We start from the raw sequence: 25,261 nt of genomic DNA, 5'->3' as shown, positions 1-25,261 counted from the left end.
CCACTGCAAAGGTTAACGAGGATGATAAACTCGCCCACTCTAGGGCCTCTATATTCCTCTAATCCCGAGATTGAAGTTTATGGACTTACCTTTAAAATATTTTGAGCTTTACTAAAATTGCGCCTCAAACGTTTCTTTTCCCCACATCAACTCAAGGCAAAAATTGCCAATGGCGAAGTAGTGGTGTGATAAACAAATCGACATCCTTGTCGCAACATCTCTTTAGTTGTTTATCACAAACGAATTCTTGATTTCGCCGACCGAAACTTCATTTTATTAGAAAACGCGTTTGCATATTGGATGCACATCTGACCGAATTCTGCCGTCGATGCCTTCGGCAACGAATTAGTCAAAACTTATACCGAATTCCATTGATACAGTATGCGATGTTTTGTGAAATAGCACTCAATAACCCGCTAACTCAACCCTAAATTCAGTATTTACTGCGCGTGGTACTACTGCAAGTAATGTGATTGAGAAACATCCTGAGTGCATTTGAAGTGTTTTCTTAAGGTAATGTGTTTGTAATGTGAAGAGCGTGAAGAATGAATAAACGTGTAGTTTCCAGCTAATAACGGAAGCACTAGATTAACAATGCAAACTCCATTTATTGGAAACACTTGATGGCAAACAGAGTGAAACATATTATTGATTTACATAACAGATATAAGGGGAAATACTGAAAAAAAAAGCATTTCGAGATTTTGTCTTCAGACTGCGACACTTGCGAAAACAAACTGGCATGATGCCCACTGCGGGCGTCCCTCAGCGGCTTTCGCCGCACTGGATCAGAATCAGTGGAATGGGAAGGCTGTCAATCAATCAATCCTGGACCACACTGCCGCGCGAGCTCGACACAGCGCGCGCCCGCTCCTCCCTGTGCGCGCGGGGAAGCGGCAGGCACCATCGCACATGCGCCGGGGACGGCGAGTGATGGAATCCCAAAGAAGCCGAGCGGAATGCGCGCATGCGCACCATCTCTCCCAGCCTTCGAATTAGAACGGGCGTGCACGTTGAGCGCGGATGGTGGGTGGGGGGGGGGGGCTGTGGTGGAGTTGGTGAAATGGGGAAAGTTGCCAGGGAATGAGATGGGCGGGGGAGGGCACGAGCGGCAGTGCACGCGCACACTCACTCGCGAGCGGAGCTTGTACATTCGACATTCCCCTGGTGCGTTCCCGGGGTTTGCAGCAGCAGCGGCGGCGTGTGCGTCAGAGAGAGCGTCAGCAGCAGCTGAATGTCAACAAAAAATGAAACCAAGTGAGAGTGAGTGAGGGAAGGAGAGGAGGAGGAGAGGCGGCGCTGCACAGCGCAGGGAGGGGGGCTCGCTCCGTGCTCTCTGCGTGTGTGTACAGTACAAGATTGCAAGCTCTCCCCCTCCACGTTGTGGAGAGAGAGGCAACTAACGCATTGGAAAACATAAGTCAAACACTCCTCTCCCTCTCTCCCCCCACATATTCAAAACAAGCCAACAACGCCGATTCAGCTCAACTCAGCTCCCTCCGCCAGTGGCCAGGCTCGTTTTGGAAAGCTCTTGGCGCACAGAATCATGAGGTATTTGTTTTGAACTTGGAGCTGGCTTGAACACAGTCGAAAGTTACCAGGGTAAGGAGAATGCAATTTGTTTATTTTTTAAGGTGTGTGTGTGTTTGGGGGGGGGGGGGGGAGTGTTCACGACCTCTGTGATCCAAGTGGCTGTACCGATGTGATTTGCTGCAGAAAGAGTGGAGGCAAAGCAGCCGTACTGAAAAGCATGGTTGCTGATTTTTGGTACGAGCTGTCACGATGCGGACATGCTGAATAGAATTGGAGCTCAGTCCGAGCCGAGGCCTTGACTGAGCTCTGAACAGCAGCAGCAAAAGGCATTAACAGCCTGCCGCGTCCGAGCCTTGGCATCTCGCTCCAGATTCTGCCTGACACAATGGCATTCTGCACGGATCTGCTTATGTTTTGCCTTTTAATGATTTGTTTGTTGCAAAGACACACCTCAAAACATCATGTTGTGAACATGCAAGCATTTTGCATGTTTATGCATACAATATGTTTAGAAATGGCAACAACTAGACAAGTGTTGGTAGTTTCTTTGTGCAATTATGAAATAATATCTAGTATCTTTTTATGTTCTTTACTGTGGGTGCCTGGATAATACAACAAACATGTCTGAAATGCTGTACTGACAATATAAGAAACAAGGCTTATATACATAAACAGCGAATGTGTTCGGAAGTCTCAAACGCAGTAATGACGATGTTTACAAGAAAAGAACCGTTTACTCCAGTAACTGATTTTATTTACACCTTCTAAAACAGTGGTGTTGAGTAACTATCGATAATGCTAAATCAATTCAGTTTATATAATTAGGACGTTGACCATGTCTGGAAAATGATAGCCCAAAAGACTACGTGGTGTTGGTGTCCAGTTTTGTCAGTGAAAGATGTAGTGCTGAGTGTGCGACCGAGATAATTTCAGAGCGCTCTGGCTAGTAAGCTTGCATACTTTCATTGCAACTTGGACCATCTTAAAAAAAATGCCGGGGTTTCTGCAAATGCTGCATGAATGGAGCTTATTCTGCTAATAAGATCAGCAGCTTGAGCAAATATCGTGGATATTGTTTAATGCATGTGCTTTTTAACGGTGACCGTGGCGATCTAAGCATAAAGCCAGAGCACTGGTTGAAAGATGCACATAGAGTCGGTATTCTTTTTTCTCAGGAGTATCCTGCCAAGGTTCTTTTCAGCAGCATAATGTGTTGCGCTTCTAATGTCTGGGTTTTCCGACTATATTCCACGCACTCAGTATCGCTTTTGTTGAATGAAATACGCTATTCTAACAAAGGAATTCGTCTCAGCGTATTCTTGTTTATGCGCCCTGGTGGAACTAGGGACACAATGATGAGAACAGCGATGTGTAACTGTCCTGGTGCCTGTCATCTTGCCGCTGCCAAACTAGATTTGAGATTACGCTGGTATACATTTAAAAACAATTTTGAAACTGTATGATTTTAAAGAAATAAAATTTCTCAGCAAGGAAGGGCGTTTTTCTCTGTCCTTTATATAATTAGGAGGTGGTGGAAGAGCGAGTATGACTTTGGGCAGTATTTAGAGTCTGGATTGTTTACAGTCCAAGCTTTTGGCTTCCTCCATGGCTTTGGCTGAGGTCCCAGTGTTGTAGAATAGATCCAATACGGCCATGTTTTCAGAAACTACCCCTATCCAAGAAAACTATCAAGTAACATTTTGACCATAAAACAAAAAACCAAGACAACATACAACAACAATTAAGATATTTAGGTAATAGATGCTAAAACAAACTTCAGTGTTTACCGGATCAACCCAACTCCAATACCTATGTAAATAGAAAACAAAATACTGCAAATACCTACGTTATGGGTTTCGAATCCCATGTCAAATTCATATATAGTCACGATTGTCAGAATAAGAAATTCATAGCCCATTAGACACATAAAGAACGAGGCTGTGTAAATGAATGGGTTTCCTTCATCATGTGATGTAAAGCCTAAGACAATCAGCAACCTGCTCTTAATATTTCCAAAATTTGGCGGAGAGATTCAGAATGAGGCAACTGGATTGGATGATTAATATTTTGGATCAACTAAGAATGTTCTCCAAAGCATCAATTTATTAACCTCATTTGTTTTTAAATCATAAAGCATTCATAAAATGTATTGGTACCAAATATGATCTTGAAAGATGCATTAACTCCTACATTTTATGTGACTGATGGATTTTTGCACAAAAATGTTAGATGGAAAGCTTATATAGCCGGCTGCATTTTAACTTACATGTTTATATTACAAAACCCTAAGATAGGACTGGTTCCGTTTAATGGCCATGGGTGAATATAATATAAAGTAAATACCATGCATAAGTTTTAAAGGTACCAGCCATTAAAAAAAATCGAATGAAACCTAATGAAGAAAATTGGTAACATTTAAGGTAGTAGCAGATTATGCCTACAGGTCAGCAGTGTCTGAAGAAGAAACATTGGTGAGATTCGTTGGGATAACCTGATCAGGCCCACCTGTAATCTAAACCTGTCTTTTACTTTCAGATACTGACCTACCTGTATTTGTAACATTTTCTGCTTTTATTTCAAAATGTCAACATTCAGCTTTCTTTTTTATCTTTATTATACTGCTGCCAGTGCTCAGCACTGCCAAGCAATGTTATTCTCCATTTAAGCCACTCCGCCGACTAAGTATTACATCTGCAAAGCATTTAAAAAAATGTATCTTAAGGTGCATTGAAGTAACGAGCTAGGAATATCTTCTGTAGATCCAAACTGAAACTCCTTTATGTTTGATATTTCCTATTTTATTATTTCAAAATATCGCAAATTAAATATCAGTTTGACGCTTTTGAAAAGTAATATATTTAATACGAAATCCAAGCGGCTTATAGAATATAGGCCTATCATTTTAATACAAATCGTTGATTGTGTATTTTATGGAAAAGTGAACAACACTCTGAAAGTGCATTTCTCATTTTCACAAAAATTGTTTTTCGGCTTAATTCCACGCGTTGTGAGCAAAACCTGTTTTGTTGGATTGCTAGGAGCCATACATACGACCAGTCCAGGAATCTGGGGATGGAATCTTCAAAGTGTTGCACACACATTTGTCTTGAGAGAACCCTACGAACATTGAAGAGCTCTGCATGTAAATAATAGTCATAATAATAAATGCCTGTCATAAAATAGGTGCACAACAAGGGCGCCGATAATCGCCTTTTGTACAGCTGAGTAGTTGCCTGGTGTCTTATTTACTAATCTGTGGTTTGAAAGTAATCACACAAAGCCGTAATAAAGAGCGAGCGGTCTGCCGGTTGCCAGCCGAGTTGTGTGTGCCTCTGTTATTTGTGCGCTGTGTGGAGTTGCTCCGGCTGTGTGTGTGTGTGTGTGTGTGTTTGCGGTGACCGCGCGTCAGCACTTTCAGCAACCCTGCCTGCGCTTCTGCTGCTGACTCACCTGCGCACAGACCAAAACGTGACGCCAGCCCCACCCCCTCTACCCCCACGATTGCTCTGAATCATCCCAAACCACTCACCGGGCACTGGCTGCTCTGATTGACAAGCTGCCGCCGCCACTCAGGAGTGGGAAATAGCCTCCAAAGAAGGTCACGAGCCAATAGGCGTGAAGTGTGGGCGCTGGGCTGATTGATGGGCTGGGTCAGCGGATGGAACGCTGTGTGTTGCGGTCATTGTTGGCAGCATTCGGATCGGATTGTTACAGTGCTGGGCGTTCGGACACTTCGAGATGTCGGTCACCTACAGCAATAAAGGCAGCGAGAGACTGTCCACCAGCAACCCGTGCAAAAAATAGATACATCGATGACTATACAGGGCCAAGGAGGTCGGAGCTGATCTCTGGTTTCCGCCAGTGAGTAACCGATGGGTGACTCATCAGCATTGTTGTTACTGATAACATTGTGATGAAACGCTCGGTTGCATCTCCGTCACTTGCTGGTGAAAGGTCGGAAAATATTAGGGTTATGTCGATCAACGTAAAGCTTCATATCGACCAGATATAATCTTTGTGAATTGCACGATACCTTTATTTGTATGCAGCCTAGATTTCACAGTCGTGTTTCATTAAAAAATGAGCGCCACTGTCTTCCTTTGTTTCATTTAAAATAAAAATTAATAATGTTTTGATTAAGTAATGAAAGTGTGATAACTTTTGGAAAAATTACCTTCTGATCCACTGAAGCCCCAAAGGGCTTAATCAAGATCCAACCTAAATATACTGTTACATATCTTCCACGGTGACTCACTCTTTACAGCTATAATTCACACCAGCTGGGTGAAATGCAGAATGAATATAAGAAAACATGGAATTAGAAAAGAGTGGTTAACCTATATAATGTGAGCCATGGCTCAGTGATACCACAATTGTTTCTGAGCTAAAAGGTTGTGGCTTCATGTGTCACTCGTGAGACTGACACTCCAATGCAGTACAGAGTGAGACAGAGGTGCAATCTTTGGGATGAAATAAACTGATGCCCTGACTGCCCTCTTGGGTGGATGTAAGAGGTCCCATGGCATTATCTTGAAGAGTACGGGAGCTTTCCCTGGTGTACTGGCTAATATTTATCCCTCAACCAACATCACTAAAACTGATTGCTGTTTGTGGTACCTTGCTGTATTGTGTTGATTGCCTTGTTTCCAACATTACCATAGTGACTACACTTAATTGGTTGTAAAGCATTTGGGATGTCCCGAGGTTATGAAAGACTATATATATAAACACCGTTTAAAAAAAAATCGTTTCCCCTCTTGCCCTCCTTTGTATTCTTCCTATCATTCCATTTGCAGTGGCTGATCTTTCAGCTGACTTAGCTGTGCACTCTCCTGCCTTACGATGTCTCTGCACCTTCAAAAGCTTTCTCAAAACTGTTCATTCATACCTTTCATCCCCCTTTTAATTGCTTGATATTTGTTTTTGCTTTTGAAGTGCCTTTGGATGTAGGGTTGCTAGCCATCAAGAATTGTCCTAAAGTCTCCAGGAATTAAAGATTAATTTGCTGCGCATTGCTGCAAGTAACCTGGGAGAAAAATACTGGGCATTAAAAATTGTGTGTACTTTTCATTTTCTTTTGAACAGTTTCATTTATTAGCTTTAAAAAATATTGGAGATGGGGAGTAAAGCTGTTTGACTGGGTAAGGCTGTTGGAGGCAGGAAGTCATGTTATGGCTTCAGGAATGTGTACAACCAGAGTTGCCAACCGTAACATTTTATGATGTTAAAGCCTACTTTATAAACAGAAGTTTCCTTTATTTTACAGTCCATCATATTGTGGACTTTATATTGCATTCATTTAATCTCTCAAGGAAAACTTCTTCATAAATAATGTTTGATCTCCAAGATAAACAAGCTAAACATCAAGCCTTTCTGCTGACTGCTCTGCACAGAAGAGACCCTCTCCCTCAGACTCAGTAGCATAGGTACCTTTTTGATGTATAAAATAGAATATTGGAACCTTGGAGTTAAAATTTGGGAGTATAATTTCAAATCTTAGAATAAGCAAACAGTGATTGTCAATATGACCTCATAGGCTTGCAATCGTAAGGAATTAATTGGGGCTAATTATATGGTGCCATCTGCCATACAAGCACAGTTATAGATTGGCACTCGACCTGCTTGCATATGGTTGTGGAAACACAATAATTTTCTACTTTTGCAAGAGCTTTTCAAAGTGTTTTAGCATTTCTTTTACTGTTGTATCTGTATATTAGTCTTGCTTAAACCTCATGCCCTGACATACTTCTCGTAAGGTTTCTCCTTAACTTTTTAAGCACAATTCTAGAACACCTGGGTGAATTTTTTCATGTAATTGATTCCAGGCTTAGGTCTTGCCTCTCCCGACTTCCACTTTCTCAATAGCTGGCACAGATTACAGATAAGCAAGTTCTTCTTTGGCCTCCTTGTCTTGGGAGACAATGGGTAAGCGCCTGGAGGTGGTCAGTGGTTTGTGAATCAGCGCCTGGAGTGGCTATAAAGGCCAATACTAGAGTGACAGACTCTTCCACAGGTGCTGCAGAAAAAATTGGTTGTCGGGGCTGTTACACAGTTGGTTCTCCACTTGCGCTTCTGTCTTTTTTCCTGCCAACTGCTAAGTCTCTTCGACTCGCCACACTTTAGCCCCGCCTTTATGGCTGCCCGCCAGCTCTGGCGATCGCTGGCAACTGACTCCCACGACTTGTGATCAATGTCACAGGACTTCATGTCGCGTTTGCAGACTTCTTTAAAGCGGAGCCATGGACGGCCGGTGGGTCTGATACCAGTGGTGAGCTCGCTGTACAGTGTGTCCTTGGGGATCCTGCCATCTTCCATGCGGCTCACATGGCCAAGCCATCTCAAGCGCCGCTGACTCAGTATTGTGTATAAGCTGGGGATGTTGGCCGCCTCGAGGACTTCTGTGTTGAAGATGCGGTCCTGCCACCTGATGCCAAGGATTCTCCGGAGGCAGCGAAGATGGAATGAATTGAGACGTCACTCTTGGCTGACATACGTTGTCCAGGCCTCACTGCCGTAGAACAAGGTACTGAGGACACAGGCCTGATACACTCGGACTTTTGTGTTCCGTGTCAGTGCGCCATTTTCCCACACTCTCTTGCCCAGTCTGGACATAGCAGTGGAAGCCTTTCCCATGCACTTGTTGATTTCTGCATCTAGAGACAGGTGATAGTTGAGCCTAGGTAGGTGAACTCTTGAACCACTTCCAGATCGTGGTCGCCAATATTGATGGATGGAGCATTTCTGACGTCCTGTCCCATGATGTTCGTTTTCTTGAGGCTGATGGTTAGGCCAAATTCGTTGCAGGCAGCCGCAAACCTGTCGATGAGACTCTGCAGACACTCTTCAGTGTGAGATGTTAATGCAGCATCGTCAGCAAAGAGGAGTTCCCTGATGATGACTTTCCGTACTTTGGTCTTCGCACTTAGGCGGGCAAGGTTGAACAACCTGCCACCTGATCTTGTGTGGAGGAAAATTCCTTCTTCTGAAGACTTGAACGTGTGTGGGAGCAGCAGGAGAAGAAAATCCCAAACAGTGTAGGTGCGAGAACACAGCCCTGTTTCACGCCACTCAGGATAGGAAGGGGGTCTGGTGAGGTGCCGCTATGCTGAATTGTGCCTTTCATATTGTCATGGAATGAGGTGATGATACTTAGTAGCTTTGGTGGACATCCAATCTTTTCTAGTAGTCTGAAGAGACCACGTCTGCTGACGAGGTCAAAGGCTTTGGTGAGATCAATGAAAGCAACATAGAGGGTCATCTGTTGTTCGCGGCATTTCTCCTGTATCTGACGAAGGGAGAACAGCATGTCAATGGTCGATCTCTTTGCTCGAAAGCCACACTGTGCCTCAGGGTAGACACGCTCAGCCAGCTTCTGGAGCCTGTTTAAAGTGACTCGAGCGAAGACTTTCCCCACTATGCTGAGCAGGGAGATTCCACGGTAGTTGTTGCAGCCACCGCGGTCACCTTTGTTTTTATAGAGGGTGATGATATTGGCATTGCGCATGTCCTGTGGTACTGCTCCCTCATCCCAGCACAGGCAAAGCAGTTCGTAGAGTGCTGAGAGTATGGCAGGCTTAGCACTCTTGATTATTTCAGGGGTAATGCCGTCCTTTCCGCTGGCTAGAGAATCAATGGCATCACTGAGTTCTGATTTTGTTGGCTGTACGTCCAGCTCATCCATGACTGGCAGAGACTGGGCTGCATTGAGGGCGGTTAAGACAAACTAAAACTCTTAAGATATGTTTCAATATTGGAAATTATTCCTGTAATTCAGATAATTTACAAAGTTAACCTCTTCCAGGTCCCTTAAAAATGAAAAGCAATCCTAACTGCTTTATGTTTTAGTTCACTCTCTTCAAGAGCGCAATCCACAATACATCCTAACTTAATCAATCTATTTACCAAACAACACCAAGGTTCTGTTCTGACCTTTAACTGACTCCTGCATTTATTTTGAGAATCTACAGCAAGCACAGCATCTAGCCTTAAAGAGGTACACATCTGCATTCTATTAATTTTATAGCATTAAAGTATAAAACTTCTGCTTCTGTGCTCCAAGTACACATCAGGAGGGCATATTGTGAAGTTCCGCATGCTCAATTAAGGGATAAGAAACTACAGGTTGGCAGTTTGCAATTTTGTGATAGTTGCCTATAGCGTGCACTAGAAGCACAGAAGCAGAATGTTTACCTTCATGTTTCTACCCTTATAAAATAAGGCATCCACTAACTTACCATGAGAAGGCCCATGGGCGATTCACTAGTTTCATATTAAATAATCCATTGTGATCTGTAACTCAGTGGTTGCAGCCCAAGCAGCGTGCCAGTATACATGAAGAGAAACTGAAAGGAATGTCTAATCAGTGTTCTACTCAACTCAATGGAATACTGAAACTTAAATGGAATATATTATTAACAGGTGCTTGGAGGAGCAGAAGTGAAGATTTTGGTCTTTTGTGGAAATTGGGTACAATTGGCAATGAACCCTAAAAGGCAGCAAAGAAATTGCAAAGTGAGGGAATTGTACATTCTCTGACCACCGCTGCAGCCAATTTAAAGTGTTTATTTCAATAATAACATTATTCAAAGCAACAAAATGCATGAAATGCAACATTGTGTTCAAATTTTAGACAAGTCTAACTGAGTCAAATGCCAATGCTTTTAAATTCTAAAATAAACAATCAGCTTTATTGGAAGAGTTGTGTTGCCTCATATATGTAATAAGAGCAAAATACTGTGGATGCTGGAACTCTGAAATGAGGACAGAAAGTGCCAGAAATGCTCAGCAGGTCTGGCAGCATCTGCGTAGAGGGAAACAGAGTTAAAGTTTCAGGTCTGTGACACTTCATCAGAACTGGCAAAAGTTAGGAATGTAACATTCTTTGAGCAAATGAAAGGGGGGAGGGTGGAAGAAGGACAAGAAGGAAGATCTGTGATAGGATGGAGGGGGAGAGATTAAATGACAGATGTCATGGAACAGAATGCAAATAGAGTGCAAAATAGTTATAGTGAAAGACAAAGTATGAGTCTAGAGAGAGTGCTAATGGCAGAATAATGAACAGCTCTGTACGAAAGCAAAAACACGAAAAGCAAGTTTAAGACTAGAACATGGTTAAAAAATAAATAATAAAAAAATAAAATATATATAGTATAAAAAAAAACGGGCTCATGGTCTGAAATTGTTGAACTCAATATTGAATCCAGAAGGCTGTAGAGTGCCTAATCGGAAGATCAGGTGCTGCTCCTCGAGCTTGCGTTGAACTTCACTGGAACACTGCAGCAGGTTGAAGACAGAAGTGTGGGCATGAGAACAAGGTGGTGAATTAAAATGGCAAGCAACTGGAAGCTTGGGATCATACTTGTGGACCGAGCGGAGGTGTTCTACAAAGCGGTCACCCAATCTGCTTTTGGTCTCCCCAGTGTAGATGAGACTGCATTGTGAGCAGCAAATACAGTATACTAAATTGAAAGAAGTGCAAATAAATTGCTGCTTCACCTGGAAAGAGTGTTTGGGGCCTTGGATGGTGAGGAGAGAGGAGGTAAAAGGGCAGGTATTATACCTCCTGAGATTACGTGGGAAGGGGACGAGGTGTCGCTGGTGATGGAGGAGTGGACCAGGGTGTCACGGAGGGAATGGCCCCTTCGGAATGCTGACAGGTGAGGGGACGGGAAGATGTGTTTGGTGGTGGCATCACGCTGGTGGTGGCGGAAATGGCAGAGGATGATCCTTTGGATATGGAGGCTGGTGGGGTGGAAAATGAGAACAAGGGGAACCCTGTCGCAGTTCTGGGAGGGAGGGGAAGGGGTGAGGGCAGAAACATGTTAAATGGGTCGGACACAGTCGAGGGCGCTATCAACCACAGTGTGGGAGAATCCTTGGTTGAGAGAAAAGGAAGACATATCAGAAGCGCTGTTGTGGAAGGTAGCATCATCAGACAGATGTGTTGGAGACAGAGAAACTGGGAGAATGGAATGGAATCCTTACAGGAGGCAGGGTGTGAGGAAGTGTAGTTGAGGTAGCTGTGGGAGTCGGTGGGCTTATAATAAATACTAGTGGACAGCCTATTCCCAGAGATGGAGACAGAGAAGTCAAGAAGGAAGGGAAGTGTCAGAGATGAACCACGTGAAGGTGAGAGAAGGGTGGAAATTGGAAGCAAAATTTATGAAGTTTTGCAGTTCGGGGCGAGAGCAGGAAATGGCACCAACACAATTATCAATGTACTGGAAAAAGAGTTGGGGGAGAGAGCATAAGTAGGATTGGAACAAGGAATGTTCGACATATCCCACAAAATGACAGGCATAACTAGGACCCATACGGGTACCCATAGCAGCACCTTTAATTTGGAGGAAGTGAGTGGAGTTGAAGAAGCTGTTCATTGTGAGAACCAGTTCAGCCAGGTGGAGGAGAGTGGTGGTGGATGGGGACTGGTTGGACCTCTGTTCAAGGAAGAAGTGCTGTTTCAGTGCTGTATCTCTAAGTGGAGAGCCCTCAGACCATCTTGGTGGGGGATGGAGGTGTAGACTGATTGAACATCCATAGTAAAGAGGAAGTGGTTAGGGCCAGGAAACTGGAAACTGTTGAAATGATGTTGGGTGTCAGAAGAGTTACAGATATAGGTGGGAAGAGACTGGACAAGTGGAGAAAAAATATAATCAAGATGGGAGGAAAAAAATTCAGTGAGGCAGGAACAGGCTGAAACGATGGGTTACCGGGACAGTCAAGTTTGTGGATTTTGGGAAGGCGACAGAAGCGCGCTGTTTGGGGTTGCGGGACTATGAGGTGGGAAGCTGTAGAGGGAAGATATCCAGAGTAGATGAGGTCAGTGACAATCCTGGAGACAGTGGCTTGATGTTCGATGGTGTGGGTCATTGTCCAGGGGGAGATAGGAAGAAGTGTCTGAGAGTTGGCGCTCAGCCTCTGCAAGGTGGAAGTTGGTGCACCAGACAACATCAGCACCACCCTTGTCAGCAGGTTTGATCATAATGTTAAGGTTAGACCTGAGAGAACGGAGTGCAGCAAATTCAGAGGGAGACAGGTTAGAGTGAGTGAGGGGAGCAGAAAAATTAAGACGGCCGATGTCACGCCGACAGTTTTCAATGAAAACATCACGAATGTGTAAGAGGCCTGAGGGAGGGGTCCAGGAGGAGGGAGTGTATTGGAGGTGAGTGAATGGGTCCACTGGTCGGTGGGAGGTCTCCTGGCCAAAGAAGTGAGCTCGGAGGCGAAAGCAATGGAAGAAAAGCCCAACTTCATGCCGAGCGAAAATTCATTGAGATGAGGATGTAACGGTATAAAATAGAGTCCTTTGCTAAGTAGAGATCGTTCGGCCTCAGAGAGGGGACGGTCAGAAGGTATTGTGAATACACGGCAAGGGGTGAGATTAGGAGAGGGATGGGGTCAGAGGGAAGGGAAGGGGCATTGGTACCCATGAGTTGCTGGAGCTTGCATTCCTTAACACCTAAAAGGAAGAGAAAAAGTTTTTTGTTAATGCGTCAGATAAGGCGAAGGATGAACTGAAACTGTGTCGCAGGGCAGCTTTGAGATAGGATGAGTCTGTCCTGCTGGAGAGAGAGGTTGAGTGTGTACATGTGCTGGCGCATATCAAGAAGTGTGGATCTCAGGATGCGGTGAGAACAGCAGTCCGAGGAACGTTGTATGTCTCGGATATACCTGTAATCCTGGGTGGATTCGAAACATGATGAGTGAAACTGCAGTTGGAATCCACGTGGAACCAGCCGGAGCCGGAGACAGTCGCTGAGGAAGGAGATGTAGCTGTGAAAATGAGTTTTAGCAGAAACCTTATCGAACACCAGGAGGGAAATGGAAAACAATGAAGGTGAGCAAGGTAAAAGAGACAAACGGAGACAACATGTGTTGCCTCATGTCTGTTTTTGTTTACTTTCTGATGATCTTCATCAAAACTTCCAGAATCAAACAAGCAGTCAATTTTGATGAAACTGGTTTCCATCTGAACCTTTCCAAGACTGAAAATTTTCCTTAGTCACATGGATATAAATCATCACCATTAATGCATGCTGCATTGAGTTTGTGCCTCTGAGGTTCTTTTTGGTTATTTAGTGGGAGAAAATGAACTCTCTTTTGTCTTTTTAAATGATTTCAAACTGATGTTTTTCAACTTTTTATGTAACAGTAGAAGCTGCTTAGCATGATCACATTAGTAGAGCCCTTCTGCTTGTGTCATCACTTTCAAAGCCATGTGAGTCTTTTTTTAAGCATATGCTGTATATAAAACCATTGTTTAATTTGAATTAAGTTATTGGACAATTTGCACTCCCCTTACATTCTGTGTATTGGAAAAAGTAAAATTTGTGATATGCTGTTTCTGCCATGAAGTGTGACTTTTAAAATAATTTTTATATCTCTAATTTTTGTACTTATTTACCAGAGGTTAAATTAAATGTCAGGAAAGAATGAGTTTGCATTTATACAGCATTCTTCATATCCCAAAGCACTTCAGATCCATTGAATTTATTTTTAAAGTGTAGTTACTGAGGTTATCTGGGCAAACGTGACTATCAGTTTGCACTAACCAAGATCTCTAATACAGCAAATGCACGATTAACTGGATAATCTGCTTTCGGCCATGCTGTTTGAGGGAGAAATGTTGCCCAGACCACCCTGTTGTTCTTCAGAGAGTACCATGAGATCTTATATGTTCAGTTCAAAAGATAAATGGGGGACACGTTTAATATCTCACCTGAAAGATAACACCTCCTAAAATTCAACACTTAACACTACCCTGCTGTCAGTTTAGTTTCCATGCTCAAGTCTTGTTGTGCAGTTTCAACCCACGATGTTCTGACTCAGAGGCAACAGTGCTATCAACTTAGGCAAGTATATATTTATATCTTTAGACAACTGATAGCTGAACTAAATTCAGTCCTCCTTAGGCTGATCACTTTAAAACAAAACTTCATCTTACTGTGAGGTTCAAATATCAAAATATTTTGCATGTATATAGTACCTTTAATATAGATAAGCATCTCAAGGTGCTTCACAGACATGAGGAAAACAAATGCTAGACAAAAAGGGAGAGAAATTTGGAGGAGCGAGCAGAAGTTTGGTCAAAGAAGTGTGTTTGGAGGAGATAAAGTTATAAGGTTGCTGGGATGTTTTGAGAATGTTATTGCTGTAATAACAGAATATACACTTAAATATTTCAAACTATTGTTTTTATTCTGCCTGTCTTCACATCTGTTCTGCTGCCACCTTCTTTCATCTTTCCTTATTTTGTCATCTTTAATTTTCGATTATTATTTCTCACTAACTTAGTTTATTTCCTAAATTTTCAAATCCTTCTCTAATTGCTAGGTGATATTCTATAGCATTGCTTAACAAATTGAAATTTGTGTATCTCCCTTCATCTAAGTATCTGCTTGTCCCTCACTCTAATACTTATTGTATTTTTGTAGTTTTTAAAAAATCTTCTCTTTCTGTCTCTCTCTGGTTCTTGCTGTGAATGGTGCTGAGACAATGGGCAGAACTTTTAGTTTGGTGGGGTATAAAATGGATGGTAGCAGATTGATCGTCCATTATACACCCTGCCTGATTTTCATTTCCATAGACTTCATTGTAAAGGAAAATCGGGAAAGGTTTATAACAGATGGCCAATCCAATCCATGACTGCCCATTATATAGCTTGCTGAAGTTGCAGATTTCGCCCTATATTTAATGCTGTTGTCTCTATCTGTCTCTGAGTACTTATTACTTTGTCTTCAACTTTCCGTAAGTTTGCTGTTCCTTTTGCCTCCTTGCCGTTGTGTAATCTGTGTATTCCTCTCATGCATTTTGCAGATAAACTTCAACTTGGGCAGGGGAGCTGACAGGTGGTCGTTGATTAACTGGTAGTGGATCGCCTGTCTGTTATAAAACTGGGCACAGTATTTTAAATGTAATGTAACCAATGATTTGTATATATTCAGCTTTGGGTTTTTGCTCTTGTAATCTATGCTGCTACTTATAAAACCCAGGCTCAGTTTGGGTTCTGCCAGGGCCACTCAGCTCCTGATCTCATTACAGCCTTTGTCCAAACACGGACAAAAGAGCTGAATTCCAGAGGTGAGGTGAGAATGACTGCCCTTGACATCAAGGCAGCATTTGACCGAGTATGGCATCAAGGAGCCCTCGCAAAACTGGAGTCAATGGGAATCGGGGGAAAACTCTCTGCTGGTTGGAGTCATACCCAGCACAAAGGAAGATGATTGTGGTTGTTGGAGATCAATCATCTCAGTCCCAGGACATCACTGCAGGAGTTCCTCAGGGTAGTGTCCTAGGCCCAACCATCTTCAGCTGCTTCACCAGTGATCTTCCCACCATCATAAGGTCAGAAGTGGGGATGTTCGCTGATGATTGCACAATGTTCAGCACCATTCGTGACTCCTCAGATAATGAAGCAGTCCGTGTCCAGATGCAACAAGACTGGGACAACATTCAGGCTTGGTCTGATAAGTGGCAAGTAACATTCACGCCACACAAGTGCCGGGCAATGACCATCTCAAACAAGAGAGAAACTAACCATCTCCCCTTAATGTTCAAGGCATTACCATCGCTGAATCCCCCACTATCAACTTCCTAGGGGTTACCATTGACCAGAAACTGCACTGGACCAGCCACATAAATGGCTACAAGAGCAGATCAGAGGCTGGGAATTCTGCAGCGAGCAACTCACCTCCTGACTCCCCAGTGCCTGTCCACCATCTACAAGGCGCAAGTCAGGAGTGTGATGGAATACTCTCCACTTATCTGGATGGATGCAGGTCCAACAACGTTCGAAGCTCGACACCATCCAGGATAAAGCAGCCCGCTTGATTGGCATCCCATTCACTACCTTCAACATTCACTCCCTTCACCACTTCAAGATGCACTGCAGCAACTCACCAAGGCTCATTCGATAGTACCTTCCAAACCTGTACCGCCTTGAAGGACAAGGGCAGCAGATGCATGAGAACAGCACCACCTGCAGTTCCCCTCCAAGCAGCACACCATCCTGACTTGGAACTATATCGCTACTTCCTTCACTGTCGCTGGGTCAAAATCCTGGAACTCCCTTCATAACAGCACTGTGGTTGTACCTTCACCCCAAGGACTGCAGCAGTTCAAGAAGGTCGCTCACCACCACCTTCTCAAGGGAAATTAGGGATGGGCAATAAATGTTGGCCTAGCCAGCGACGCTCACATCCCATGAATGAATAAAAAAAATCCCCACGTGTTTGTACAGCTTTATCAAAATGTCCTTGCATTTTTAAACATTTGTATATCTGAACCCCTAAGTGCCTCTACTCCTTTTAAAATTTACCATTTAATTTTTATGTTCTTCCCTCATTCTTCCTCCTCCAAAATGAATCACCACACGTTCTTCCACATTACATTTCATCTGATATCTCACTCACCTGTCTATGACCTAAAAGTTTTTGCAATTGTCTTCACAATTGGTCACACTGCCTATTATTGTACAAATTATCATTTCATTCTCAAGAAGAGTAATAGCTCCAATGCTGATTCTTGGAGGACACTACAGTTTGTGTCCCTCCTGTCCAAAAGCCATCCATTAACCAATACTCTCTGTTTTCTATCTTTTAACCAATTACATCTCCATACTGACACATTCCCTTTAATACCTGGTTCTTAATTTTATTAAAAGATTCCGACACTTATTGAAATTGTAGGAGTACATCATCCACTGCTTTCCCCTTATTACACTCCTGTTATTTCCTCAAAAGGCCCTATTGTATTTGTCAGACATGACCTGCCTTTTACAAATCCATGCTAGCTGACCTTAATTTCCAAGTCTTCCTAAGTGTATTAATTGTGTTATATTGTGGCCTCTAGAAACTTACCTCATACTGATATTAGGTTGTCTGATATTAGTTTATCTCTTGCTTTCTTTTCCAACAGAATTTTTATATTGGCAACCAGTCCACTAGCACAACATCCATACGCAAGAATGTTTGAAAGATTATGGTTATAGTCTTGTATTTGCTCTATAACTTCCCTCAGGAACCTAAGGTGTGTGCCACCGGGGCCCAGTCCCTTTTTCTATTTTGATTTCCACCATATTTTTTCAATACTACTCCCTTATCTGTAATTATCCTATCCAATACAATACCTCGTAATCAAGTACCCTTCCCATTATCACACGCTTCTGTGGAAATTGACTCTGCTGTTACTTCATTGTCCATAAGAAGATTTTCTTTCATGTCTCTAATTCGTCTTATCCTTCTTTTACTGTTCTTTTACTTTTTTTATGTTTATAATATCATTACTGTTCTCCTTTCTGTTACTTGCCAATGATACGCGGTGAGTTGCTGACAGCCACAATTTGCTGGACAATTTGTTCGCCTCATGAAAATGGCAGCTCCCTGTAAGTTTCAAGACTTACATTTGCCTCATTTGCGCTTTAATTACTAATTAAACTTTTTGCGGAATGTTACAGTTGGTATTTAAGTGTTAGGACCTATTTAATAATGAAATTTATGTTCCTGTACCTAACATCTGTGACCCAGAAAAAAGAACAAATGAAACTGTAAAGTCTCATTCCTACATTTAGCAAATTGTTCTTAGAGATTTTTAATATTTGAACCTTTTTTCTCAAATTTCCTTTCTGTCTTGTTTTTTTCTGTCATTTAATCTGATCTTTCCCTCTCTCTCTTTCTGGATTTGGTGTGACTCTAATTTATCCATTTTCTTCCTCTGCCATTCTTCTGTTTCTTTCACAATCCTTAAATATCATTGTTCAAGGAGATAGACTGTTGGTTCCGTGGTTCCCCAACGTCCCACATGCCCTTTTGACCTTGCTGCATCATTAATAGCTTGCACTTCCAGCAGTTTATGCCGCACATTTTTTGAGCTGGAAGGTGAGGGAAAACTCTAAGTGATGGGGCATGCTACAAGGTACCCTGATCCAGCAAATTCTGGGCCTTAATGTTCTGTTGGTATAATATGGCTAATTCAGTTAGTGGAATCTTTCAGTTAGCACGATTAGAAGTAGGAATTGATAACTGTGATCACACTATAAGCAATTATTACTGTGTCTGATGTTTTTCACTTTTAATATTACATGGTGGTAGTAGGGGAAAACAAAGTAGAACAAATTCTTGGAAAATTTTGTGGAAAATAAAAGCCTCATGAGTTGTGCTTCAAGACAACTTTACTGTGCGAAAGCATGGAGTCTGACTAAAAGCAATGGTAGATTTTTTTAAATATTTGTATGAAGAACAACTCTGTTCTTGTTAACATTTAGAAATCTTTTTAAAATACTCTGGTGGGGGGGTGGGGGGGGGGGGTGGGGGTCGCGGGTGGGGAGGGCGTCAGAGAGCATTTAGGTCTGGCAAAGAAACCAGTTCACCAACTTCCTCCTGCTACCACCCACCCCCCTCGCCCACTGCCAAAATTTTAATCTAGTTTATTTTGCAGCTGCATTCTGTACACTGAATACATTGAAAAACAACAGTCGTTACATTTTTCAAAGTGTTGATTGTCATCTGAATATTCTTACCAGTGTCAGGCAAGTACTGACTGTCTGCAATTTAAAGTGACACGGGATTGAATTAGGGCCACACCTCTTTCAAGGTGACTGAACTATTACAACTCATTGACTTTACATGCTTTTGCTGAGTTGTTATTTAATAAAAGAGAATTTAAAATTGTTTGCTTTTGTTAATATTCAGTGTTTGTGACTGCACCTTGAGATTTAGGGCACTGGAAAAGAATAAAAATTCACTTATTTCATTGTTCTGAACAAATTTTTCTGTGAATCATTATGTAAAGTTGTTGGAAAGATTAAAAATCCAATTGGCAGTTTAAACAGTTCTCCTTTAAATTTATTTGCTATTTCTCATGTGCTCCTTTTCTGGATTGTAGCACATAGTTCACTTTAGGGGCTATGGCAATTCATGAAATGAAGCTATAAATCAGAAATGCGCAAGTGAAAGATAAAATTTCAGAGATGATACAAATGCATAGTTGTAGATAATCTGGAGTCCTGGAATGGTCCTTATGTTTTGGTTATAAGAAATGAATGGAGAAATAAACTTCTATCGGTCTTCATTTCCAGAACAATTGCAAAAATATTAAGTCATTAACTCCTCAAGTAGCCATGCACAATGACATTGTATCATAGTACTTCAAAGTAGTTGATCTCTGTTTCGCAGATTTTGTTCTTCAGAAAGTTGCTTGTATAATCTTTTTATGTTTTTGTCCCGCATGTTGCAGTTTTGTAGTGTCCACTAATAAAAAACATTCCTAATACTGTACGAAAACACTTTAATGAAATATACATGTTTGTTATGTATCAATTAATGAAGACCATTCTCCCTATTTCCAGTTCCTCATGGTACATCTCAAAAAATAAACCTGGGATTTGAGCTCTTAAATTCAGCAAGTTTTCAAATTCGAACGATTTTGGTAAAGTAATGGAGATGACCTTTTTAAAATCAGAGATATGGTATTTTTTAATGGTATGGTGTGGTATTATGTACAGTTATTAAATGTTTTTATATATTGGCATGATGCTATTCCAGTAAAGTGAGAGCAAAGTTTGAGCCTTGACCATGTCACCTGAGCCCTGAGAATTATTTAAGTGTCTTGGACTCGGACTCAGACGTGGTTAGTTGTGCTTTACAATTGCATAAATTTTGTATACTGTTTTTAAAAGCTTATGTTAAGATGCCAGATACCCTGTAGAAGTATTCTGAAATGAGATGCTAGCTTTCAATCACATAACTGCTGGACACGTCTTATAAACCCCTGTAACTTTTTGTTCGCTCTAGAATTGTTGACAGAGAAGTATGTGGAGCTGATTTGTGTCCTTTAGGCTTCTACTACACATATGTTTTCAAATGGTCGTTTTGTGGCTAATTTGAAACGCTGCTGGAGGTATGACACCACACTGGTAGGGGAAACAAAGCCCAGAATTCACAAAAGTAAAATATATTATTTAAAGAATACTTAAAAGTATGAATCGGAAATCAATGGATGATATGAATAAAGTACTTGATTGGTATGGCATTGGTCTGTCAGCATTCCAATCAATGTGCTGTACCATAGAGGTAGAAATGGATTCACATCTGTGATACAGTAAGCTATACTGGATACTGGAAACTGTAAGCTCTTGATCCCTAAACTTGGAGGTGTGGCAGACAGTGAGGGTGATACCAATCAATTGCAACAGGACCTAGATAGGCTAGAAGAATGGGCAGACAACTGGCAGATGGAATTTAATACAGAGAAGTGTAAGGTGATACATTTTGGCATAAGGGTTGGGGGAAACAATTTAGACTTAATGGCACAATTGTAAAGAGTGCAAGGTCAGAGTGAGTATGTGCATAAATCTTTGAAGGTGGCAGGACATATTGAGAGAGTTGTTAGCAAAGCATATGGGATCTTGGGCTTCATAAACAGAGGTATTGAGTATAAAAGCAGGGAAGTTATGTTGAACCTTTACAAAGCTCTGGTTAGGCCAGAACTAAAGTATTTTGTGCTCAGTTCTGGTCACCACACTTTAGGAAGGATGTGAGGATCCTTGAGAGGGTGCAGAGGAGATTTACCAGAATGGTTCCAGGGATGAGGTATTCTGGCTACAAGGTTAGGTTGGAGAAGCTGGGTTTTTTCTCCTTCGAGCATTGAAGATGGAAAGGAGATTTGATAGAGGTATACAAGATTATGACAGGTTTAGATAAGGTAGAAAATGAAAGGCTGTTCCCATTGGCTGATGGTACAAAGACTGGTAGACACAGATTGAACATTTTGGGTCAGAGATGTGGGGGATGTGAGGAAGAATTTTTTAACGTAACAAGTGGTAATGGCCTGGAACCTGCTGCCTATGAGGGTGGTGGAAGCAGAGATGAAAAATAAAAGGCAATTGGATGGGCACATGAGGGAAATAAACCTGCAGGGCTGTGGGGATAGAGTGGGGGAATGGGACTGATTGGATTGCTCTGCAGTGAGCTGACATGGACTCAATGGGCTGAATGGCTTCCTTCTGTGCTGTTATGTCTCTTTGACTTTATGACTTTCCGTTATTTTGACTATGAGAAGGTGCCAAGAAGAGGCAAGACACTTCCCAGAGTGGGAGGAGGAAAATATCTAAGGCCCAGTCACTCAGTGCTGCTTTTATGCACTTCCTAACAGCGAGTCAAGGAATGGCGTTGCAAAAACCTATGAAGAGGTCTCCGTGCCATTTTTCTAGTCAGGATGACAGACAGAGACTTGAAGTAAAATAAAATTTCAAAACATTGTAAATATCATTGATAGCAAAGTAACAAAATGCATTTCTTGTCTCTCTTGTATTGGAGAGTTATATTGACTGATTTTAATTGATTTATTTTCTCTGATCTACAATTCTCTTTTTAATGCCACTATTTTGATTGCACAAATGTGAGACCAATGCTTTTTATGTGTATCTCTCCACACCCATAAAGTCTTAACTATTTTACACATAAGGCGGGTAGGATAATAGTAATTATACATGTTTTGAGGAGTTTAATAAATCCTTTCTGTATTTCATTATGAAATAATGAAAAAAAAATCTTCAACTGAATCCTGAATTCTGCTCTCAAAATTAAAATATTTGCTTCCTTCGGCACTAACAGAATCCATTGCTTCCTCTGCTGTGGCTCCTTGGGTTGTCAAACATTATCACAGAATCACTGTCTGTGCTAGTATCTATGAATAGTTTTAACTATTGGTGCATAGTGACCACAAAAAGTTTAGATACAGCTGTGCCTGAGCATAAGACTAACAGAGCAAAACCTTTTGTCTTGCACATTAGGAAAGCTGATATTGCAAATGTAATAACTTCAGCAAGACAGTCAATTCACAATACATGTTTTGAACACCCCATTTACAGTAGAGTGGTAAGATGTGGCTTCTATCCTTTTTCTTTTCCCACCTGGTCAATTTCCTGAACTTTGTCACGTCATGTACAGCAATTTCGAGAAGAGGCAAGAAGCTTCACTGGAGGGAAGGAACATCAAGGGAAGTTAGCTGATAGCACTTCATGTTTATTGATATCATTGGGCAAGATCTCAATTAAAATGGGGGAAATTTTGAAAAGATCAATGAAACTGGCAGAATGAAACAGAAAACTGAATATTCTAATAGTGATTACAGGGCCGATAAGCTTTAACCAGGAAAATGCACCTTTTTAGCTAAGTCAAGATTAATATTCAGCTAACTTAATGCTTAAATTATTCATTTACGATAAAAATATACTTGAGACTCTTGCTGGATGTGCAGCAAATTACATGCACATTTTTGCATTTTTAGGCATCTCTTCAAGCCGTAACAAAATATTTGTTGTTGAGACTTGTCATGCCTGTATTTCAGAATTCCAGTATTTTCAAATTTCCCGTCTGCACTGTATATGATGCAATGTCAAATCATTAAGACAAATAATGTACGGTTGAAATAATGAATACATCTCGATTGTAAAGGGATGAATTTAAGACAAAGTTCTCCTGCTCGTCTGTCCAGCAGAGCCAGGAAACCTCGGATAAATGATGGAAAAACTGGGCTTTCCATGGCTGTTCTGACAAAGTTATAGCAGGAAAGTGGGAGGACCTCTGAAAAAATTCATCCCTTTAAAGCTGTCAGAAAAGAGAAGTTGCTAATGCTGAGTTTAACACCACAATGCATATTTATACTGTACTATTATGTAAGGAAGATGTCTGTAAGAGTTTAATGCAGCAGTGGTTAGTAAGAAGGCGTAAAAAGGGAAGAGGGTCAGGAGAGAGCAAAGGCATGGTCAAAAAGGAGCATCTTGGAGACTTTTGAAGACAATGAAATCCAGGTGAGGCATCATGGATGAAGGGGCAGATGTAATGTGGGACAATAAGTAGGCCAGTCATAGAGGGTGCGTAAAGAGACGGGACTGGAGGAGATCACAGAGATAGGAGGAGTGAGGACTTGGAGGGGTTTGAAGGTGAGGACGAGAAATGAAAATCAATTTTTTAGAATGCAGGAAATCAGTGTAGCTTGGCAAGGCCAGTGTGATTGGGCATGTACTTGAATATGAGCCACAGCATGTTGGATGGGTAATAGTTTATAGACCATAGAATTGGTGAAGTTGGCCAGGAAAGCATTGGAAATTCTGGCATTGAGATGGTAAAAGCATGGATCAGAGTTTTGAGAGAGAGAGAGAACCAAGAAAAGAAGAAAATGGCAGCAGCCCCAGAGTTGATGAAGAAAGTAGCGAGAGAGAGGTAGAACTGAGTGTCATCGGTGTATAGTTTAAAACCAACCTATACTTCTGAATGAAGTCACTGAGGATCAGTTAATATAATGAGCAAAAATAGGCATTTTGTAAAAATCATAGAATTTGGCCCTTGGTTGTGTTTTCGACTAAAAATGAAAAATTACTCCAATTATTTATATATATATATTATAATAATATATATATATAGGAAATACACATTGGAAATTAAAACACGCATCATTTTCAATATGTTAATTTAAACAATCCATTATATTTTAGTTCTTTTGTAAATGAAGATGCATTTCGAACCTTTTCTATTTTTACTTCAAAAATGCTTGAATTTCTGCAGACCTTCCATCACCATCTATTGTAGTGATTACATATTTACTTCTATCAAAAATATTCAGAATTTTATAATCTCAATTAAATCTCCTCCTAGTTATCTCTATTATAAAATAACTCAAATTTATCCCAATAACTGTAGGTTTCCATCCCTGGCATCGTCCTAATGATCTATGGTGTATGTTCACTAGGACATTGATGTCCTTTCTCAGCAGCCCATAACAGCAAACAATACTCTTAACAATGAAATAATCAATATTTGGTATTAATTACTTCATTGTTGATGTACTTTATGCCCTTACACAATATTATTGCCCTGTTCTTATGTATCTTTATGAACTGTATGTAGATTCCCCCCTCTATCTTATCTGCACTATCTGGTGACCAGAATTATACCATTTCCCTTTTATTTCTTATCTCCATTCTTATGGATTCTTAACTCAAAGTCCAAAATATGCTTACGTTCTAGCACTGTGATAGAATCCTTCACAATCGCTACCACCTTATCCACGCTCCCTCCTTTTCTCTCCTTGTCCCTTCTGAAAATATTATAACCAGGAATATTACATTCCCAGTCCACTTTTCTATTACAGCTATGATATATTATCTCTCGGTTGTCTTTAATGTCTGGTTACCCAATGAAGACAGGAATGAGCTTCGCTGTGATGATGTCTGCCATCAAAGAGCTTGCTGTCTAAGCTTACACGTGAAGAATGGGTGCTTGGCTGAATTATTGGTGGGCACCCAGTCTTACAAAACCGTACTCTAGTAAAGCATTAATACCCTTAGAAAAAAAAGAAAGGGAGAGATGATAATCAGAAGAAAAACAAAATCTGCAAAGGTCATCCCACTTTCAAGGAGATGTAAGTTGAACAAAGAACAAAGAAAATTACAGCACAGGAACAGGCCCTTCGGCCCTCCAAGCCTGCGCCGATCCAGATCCTCGATCTAAACATGACGCCTATTTTCTAAGGGTCTATCTCTTTACTTCCTGCCCATTCATGTATCTGTCTAGATACATCTTAAAAGACGCTATCGTGCTCGCGTCTACCACCTCCGCTGGCAACGCGTTCCAGGCACCCACCACCCTCTGCGTAAAGAGCTTTCCACGCATATCCCCCCTAAACTTTTCCTCTCTCACTTTGAACTCGTGACCCCTAGTAATTGAATCCC

At 41.5% G+C, this 25,261-nt stretch overlaps 1 protein-coding gene across 3 annotated transcripts in view; it reads left to right on the top strand.

Moving 5' to 3' along the window:
* Nucleotides 1-1,108: 1,108 nt before the first annotated feature.
* Nucleotides 1,109-25,261, top strand: part of bach2b (BTB and CNC homology 1, basic leucine zipper transcription factor 2b) — a 372,434-nt gene continuing 348,281 nt past the window's right edge. For all 3 annotated transcript variants that reach the window (XM_068025758.1, XM_068025753.1, XM_068025757.1), the window contains exon 1: nt 1,109-1,602. The gene's annotated coding sequence lies outside the window, so the exon portion shown is untranslated. The remainder of the gene's footprint in view (nt 1,603-25,261) is intronic.

The sequence above is a fragment of the Heterodontus francisci genome, chromosome 3 (assembly GCF_036365525.1).
Source record: "Heterodontus francisci isolate sHetFra1 chromosome 3, sHetFra1.hap1, whole genome shotgun sequence".
In the NCBI taxonomy this organism is placed as follows: Eukaryota; Metazoa; Chordata; class Chondrichthyes; order Heterodontiformes; family Heterodontidae; genus Heterodontus; species Heterodontus francisci.
Note: the sequence above shows the minus strand (reverse complement) of the source record. Positions and strands in the feature narration are given on the sequence as shown.